We start from the raw sequence: 6,440 nt of genomic DNA, 5'->3' as shown, positions 1-6,440 counted from the left end.
TTTTTGTATTTTTAGTAGAGACAGGGTTTTACCATATTGGCCAGGCTGGTCTCGAGCTCTTGACCTTGTGAGTCCACCCACTTTGGCCTCCGAAAGTGCTGGGATTACAGACGAGAGCCACCTTGCCTGGCCATCCTGTTTTTAAAAGGGTTTGTTTGAGGGTATTATCTTCTAGTAATATAGATGAGCTTTATATTTTGTAATTTGAGTTGAAAGTATAACATTCCATTACTGACTTCTCTAAATAGAAGCATTTTCAAAGATAGCTGTGTTTTTATTTATGAATGGCGAATAAAACTTGGAAGTTTCATTGTCCAACACACACTTATTTTTCTAAGGAATAAACAAATCTGATGTACTTAGAGTGTGTCTTTCATTTACCTTAAAAAAGGTTTCAAACAGTTTCAGTATGTATTCTTAAGCAATGTGTGGCATTAATGCATCTTGGATCTCCTTGTGGTATATACAGTTATTTACTTTGGTTAAGCCTCTGTTAAGGAAAATTTGTTGTCAATGAGGTTTTATAATATTGGTTAAATGTAGGTATGTGCAATCTTAATTCTCAGTCTAAACACTTCAAAGATACATGAAGAAATGAGAACCATGAAAAAAATATAAGTTAGAGGAGACTTCAGAGATAATCTAATCTTTTTTTTTTTTTTTTGAGACTGAATCTTACTCTGTCACCCAGGCTGGAGTTCAGTGGTGTGATCTCAGCTCACTGCAACCTCCGCTTCTGGGTTCAAGCGGTTCTCTTGCCTCCGCCTCCTGAGTAACTGGGATTACAGGCGCCTGCCACCACACCTGGCTAATTTTTGTATTTTTAGTAGAGATGAAGTTTCGCTATGTTGGCCAGGCTGATCTCAAACTCCTGACCTCAGATGATCCACCTGGCTTGGCCTCCCAAAGTGCTGAGCCACTATGCCCAGCCTTATTTTATTTTATAGTGAGGAATTTGAGAGCCAAAGATTTCAGTAGCAGCTTATTGGCCAATGGGCTTTTTTGAAATTTAAAGTGCTAGTAAAATTGAAGTTTCGTATTCCAGATATGTCACTTCCATATTTCAGGCTGTGAAGTTCACTGCACTGCATCCCTCAACTTGGAAATTTTGCTTTATAACCTGTTGAGGAAGTTGTATCTGTGTGTGTGTGTGTGAGAGAGAGAGAGAGAGAGAAGTGCTTTAAATATGGCTGTAAAAGGTCCACTGAACCCATTATTTTGAAAGAAATGTTATCTTGCTTGGCTTTCCTAGGGTGGTATCAGAGTGCTCAGGTGATGATATAAGTGACAAAATCATATTGCATCAGTTTTATACAAAGGCAGCTGTATCCCACGTGTGGGGGGAATAAGAGCAAGTGAATGAGAAGGGAGGGTTCATTGGTATGAGGACCATATGCACTGGCTTTTCCAGGAGAGCCCTGATGTAGACATATTTAAAATAGAATACAGTTGAAAGGTTTTGATATATAAATTCACAATAATTGTTAATTTCTGTGAAGGAAATTATTGGTTAAAAATTACTGCCATGAGTTTATTGCAGCACTTTGTAGAGCTATCCCTCTCTGGGGTTAAACATCTCTCCTCATTGCTTCCACTTCTCAAATTGCTAGAGCAAAGATGTATTAGGATTCTTAGTGATGTGAAAGGTAATCCAGGGGCCACTTACTTCGTGTTATCTCACTTGTTCCATTTAAAAGACAGTCTTTACCAAATTTTAGTAATTCTCACCTTAAACTACACTTTTACTTGGATAAGCTTAAATTCCTGAATTTAAAGGCTTTTATATCTTGATTTTCTATTCCTTTCTTTAAATTAGAGCCATTTTGGGGGGTTTCAGAGAAGCAAAATTTCTTAAAGCACAGTCCTCATTGCACTTTAATAAAAACTTGAGTTTTTCACCTCTGCATAGTTCTGCTGAATTACAGCACTTGCAGGTGGTAAATCTTTGTACTCACTGAAGACAGCTGGTTTTCAAGTCAGATGATAACCTCTTACTGGAATTCCTACAGCGTATTTCATTTCTGGATAGGCATTTGAATTATAGAGTAAAAAATCAGCTCTCAACCTCTCATTCTTTGTTTGCGTTTAGCAAGATAGTACTCTCAAGGAACTTATCTAAGTATTAAGCAACTTCCTCTTCATGGCATTGACACAAAATGGACTCAAGTTATTTTGACCCAGGCTATTCCCAGTGACCTTTATAAATGATGTTTTTAGTTTTATATTTCTAAGGAGCCAAGTCAGCTTTTAAAAATGCCCTGATAGATGTAACTCAGTCTGCTAGGCAAGACCTGGGGCCACTCTGGATCAGGATAATTATACCCTTTCTCAACATAGATCTATCCTAGGCCTGATTTGAACTATTCTCTGGCAGGATGAAGCCGGACACTGTTCTCCGATCTGCCTTTATCTTAATGTCAGGCTATTTTTGCAAGCACCTAATCCCAAACAGCTGTCTTGAAAATACAGTATCATTTATTTATGCAATTGATCAAACAACTGAGTATAGCTATCTATAGGGACAGAGCTATATAAGAGTAAGAGGCATATGATCTCTGCTTTTTGTTCTTCAGAAGCTTATAGTTCAAATTGAAGCAATAAGATTTACACTTATAAAACAGGCTGATATGAAACAATGTCTTACTGGAAAGCAAAATAAGTGATTGGAACACTGAACATGAATGTATCCTCCAGAAGTCCCAAATATGTAGAACAGTCTTAATTTTATTCTATCCAGTTGTTTTGAAATTTCTGCATGTGCCTAGGACCTGGCATATCTTTCAGTTTGCCTTTAGCACTATGGAGCAACACGTACTAAACCAAAACAAAAAAACCCAAAATATCTATGTTAATACAGTATATGTAATCCCAGCACATTGGGAGGCTGAGGTGGGCAGATGGCTTGAGCTCAGGAGTTCAAGACCAGCCTGGACAATGTGGTGAAACCCCATCTCTACCAAAAATGCAAAAAATTAGCCAAACATGATGTTGTGCACTTGTGGTCCCAGCTACTCGGAGGCTAAGATGGGAGGATCAGTTGAGCCTGGGAGACAGAGGTTGCCGTGAGCCGATATCATGCCACTGCACTCCCGCCTGGACAACACAGTGAGAGTCTGTCTAAAAAAATAAATAAATATGTGCAGATTTTGAGTTTGAAAAGTATAGTCCCCAGGACAAGAGTGAATTGGAAAGAGGGATTTAAAATAGGGGACCCATTGAGATTCATCAGTGTAAAACTCCATCAAGTATTGGGAAAGATTAAGAATAGACCTTTCTGACTGAGGGTTGATGGTGTCTTTTTAGATGAAAAATAACGTTAACATAAATGTTAGAGCTCATTACAATTATTCAAGGTCTTGTGGAGCCAAGGGGCAGTTAGTATTGCCTAAGTCAGAACAAGGTGTAAATGGAACAAACTGTGAGGTCAAGGATAACTCAACATGGAGGCTTGTTCAGAGATCACACATAAGGGAGGTCTTTTCAAGCCAAATGATTCCAGGAGCCTAAAATAGAACCATAATTAAGCAATAAGACGTGACAGGGATAACATTTCTTAGTGATTATAGCATGCCTCAAGGGATAAGTCACTAGGCCAAAGGTTCAGATGAGGAGTGAAATAACCCTGCAATGTATAGTGTCACTACTGTTGGAGAAAGAGAAGGAAATGAATAACTGGAGTTAGAAGAGTCATTTCATGAGCCGTTACTTCAGTTGTTGGGTAATACTATCGTGTATAGTACATGTGGCCATTAGTTGTATCCAGCATTCTGAAGCTGTGTATTTATGCCAGAGCTTTTACTAAATTTAAAACTACAGAATTAACTATATCATATCTGTAGCCAAGCAAAAGCCAGGCAATTCAGACGTAAGCTGGAAAATCAGTAGCCATTTAAATATGGAAGTACAGTCTGGTAAAATTATCATTACAGTTGCTTAGACCTGAAGCAACCATGCTGGGTCATTTCCCATACTATGGCTCCTTCACCTCAGGTACCTTTCCCTCAGAAATTACCAGTAGACATAGCTCCAGTGTCAGATAGAGCATCTCAAACTTTTTAGTCTGAGCCTTTCCTTCCCTACCACTATGCTGCTGGTGGAAGAGAGGGAGGACCCTAGACCCTAGAGCTAGCGATCAGCTAAACTCCACACTATGGTTGTGACAGATCTTTCACAGGATGAGAGATAAGATGCCCAGTAGCCATACGGTAGAGTGAGAAATACCCAACTCTGACAGGCCCTGGAAAGCCCTGCAGATAGAAGCAGGTATCTTATTGCTGTATTCCTTTCCATGTTTCTGTCTGAGCAGTTCAGAAGATATAAAACGAAGAGGACAGGGTCTCCTGTGGTCCTGCTAGTCTCCCATGGCACAGGACAGGTCTTTATTCTCCACAAAGTCTAGGCAAACAATGGCTTCTCTTAGCCTAAGCCCTCTTCCAGGGGACTAGTGCTCTTTCTCTCAGAATATGCTCTTTGGAGAATATCTGAAGACAGTTACTTGAATCTTGGGGAAATTTTAAGTTAGTGGGTTGCTTCTCACCAGAGTTTTGCATTTTAATGCAATGGAATATTTTAAAGTAATGTATTTTAATTTGTGTAGTGTAAGTCTTAGCCCCCAGCTAAAGCAATGTCAAGCATCAGAGAGCAGGTGAGAGAAATGGGGAATGGTGTACCTGGAGAGGTCTTGAGGATGTCCTAAAATTATATCCTAGTGTTTGAGCTGAGAAATGAGTCCCTGAAGCCTTTGCCTATGCCATGATAATCTCCACTGGAGGAAAATGACCCCAACCTGTCCTGTTCCTATTGCTAATGCAGCATGCTGTTAGAGAAGGGAAATAAACTCTGCCATTCTAGCCACATATATCTGTTGTTTATGGCTGCATAACAAACTACTATATAACTTAGTGTCTTGAAACAATAACCACTTTTATTTGCTCATGATCCTGTGGGTCAGCAATTTGGTCTAGGTTCAGCTGGCAAGTTCTGCTGATCTTGCTGGAGATTACTCATGTGATTGTAGCAGTCAGGTGGCTTTCCTGGGGCTGGATGATCCAAGCCAGCATCATTCACATTCTGGCAGTTGGTGATGTCTATCACCTAGACATTTTTCTCCATTTAGTCTCTCAGTCTCAAGGAGCTAGCTCAGGCTTCTATTCATGGAGGTCCCAGGGTTCCAAGACGGCAACAGTAGAAACTGCAGGGCTTTTTGATGTCACATCACATTACTTGCTGCAATCTACTGATAAAAGCAAGTCACAAGACTGGCTGAGATTCAAGTGGTGAACAAATGGTCTTGACAACTTGATGGAAGGAATAGGAAAGTCACATTGCAAAAGAGCATAGGAATGAGAGGGAGTGATGTGATCTTTGCAAACAATTTACCACAGTCAGCTGCCTTGTTACAATCATTTACATCCATTAGAGGTGCAAAAATGTACTCACCGCCTCCCCAAAAAGTCTCATCCATCCCATTCTGGTTTCAGATGTGGAGTCCAGGATTAATCATCTAATCAAGTCCAGATGTTAATGAAGCACCTCAAGTTTTGAACCTCCAGTGTGACTCTTTTTAATCTAAAAACTTATGAACTAAAATGAAAATTTACCTGTCCTCACTACACTTCAAAATAAAGTGGTGAAGGGAACAGATAGCTTCAGGAGGCATTCCCTTTTTAAAAGAAGAGGCAGTTGGGCATGGTGGCTCACAGTTGTATTACCTGCACTTTGGGAAGCTGAGGCAGAAGAATCACTTAAGGCCAGGAGTTTGCCTGGGCAACATAGTAAGAACTCATCTCTACAAAAATTTTTTAAAATAATAAAACTATCCAGGCATAGTGGCACACATATATAGTACTAGATACTCAGGAGGCTGAAGCAAGAGTATTGCTTGAGCCCATAATTTAAGGTTGCAGTGAGCTATGATTGTGCCACTGCAGTCCAGCCTAGGTAACAGACTAAGATCCAGTCTGAAAAAATAAAATAAAAACAAAAAACATACACACACAAAAGGAAGAACAGGAAGCAAATGGGAAGCATTCTGAAATCTCGCCTGGGACGTGTTGTCAGGACTCTCCTTTCTGGAGACATTGAGTATAATTTGGACCTAATTCTGCTTTTTGGGAGTGGTTACCTAGTTCCATGTTTTACATAATTCTTGGTTCTGCATTCTGAGATACCTTTTTTTTTTTAATCAATAAGGAATGATCCGTGTTTGCAACTTACTAGCTTTCTCAGCCAGCTTCCAGACCATAAAAACTTTTGATGGTACTAAGGCCTCTTTTCATTTTGTAAAGTCTCCTTATCTTTTAGTTCAAGCAGGTGGTGCTTTTGTCAATACAGTTCTCTTAAAATTTTGTAGGTTTTCTTTGAATCTGATATGGTTAGGAATTGTGTCTCCACCCAGATCTCATCTTGAATCAGAATCCTTATTTTCCCCATGCGTCAAA

Source organism: Sapajus apella, unplaced genomic scaffold, assembly GCF_009761245.1.
Source record: "Sapajus apella isolate SASKATOON/1434 unplaced genomic scaffold, GSC_monkey_1.0 scaffold25, whole genome shotgun sequence".
NCBI lineage: Eukaryota > Metazoa > Chordata > Mammalia > Primates > Cebidae > Sapajus > Sapajus apella.
This window is presented reverse-complemented; position numbering follows the sequence as displayed.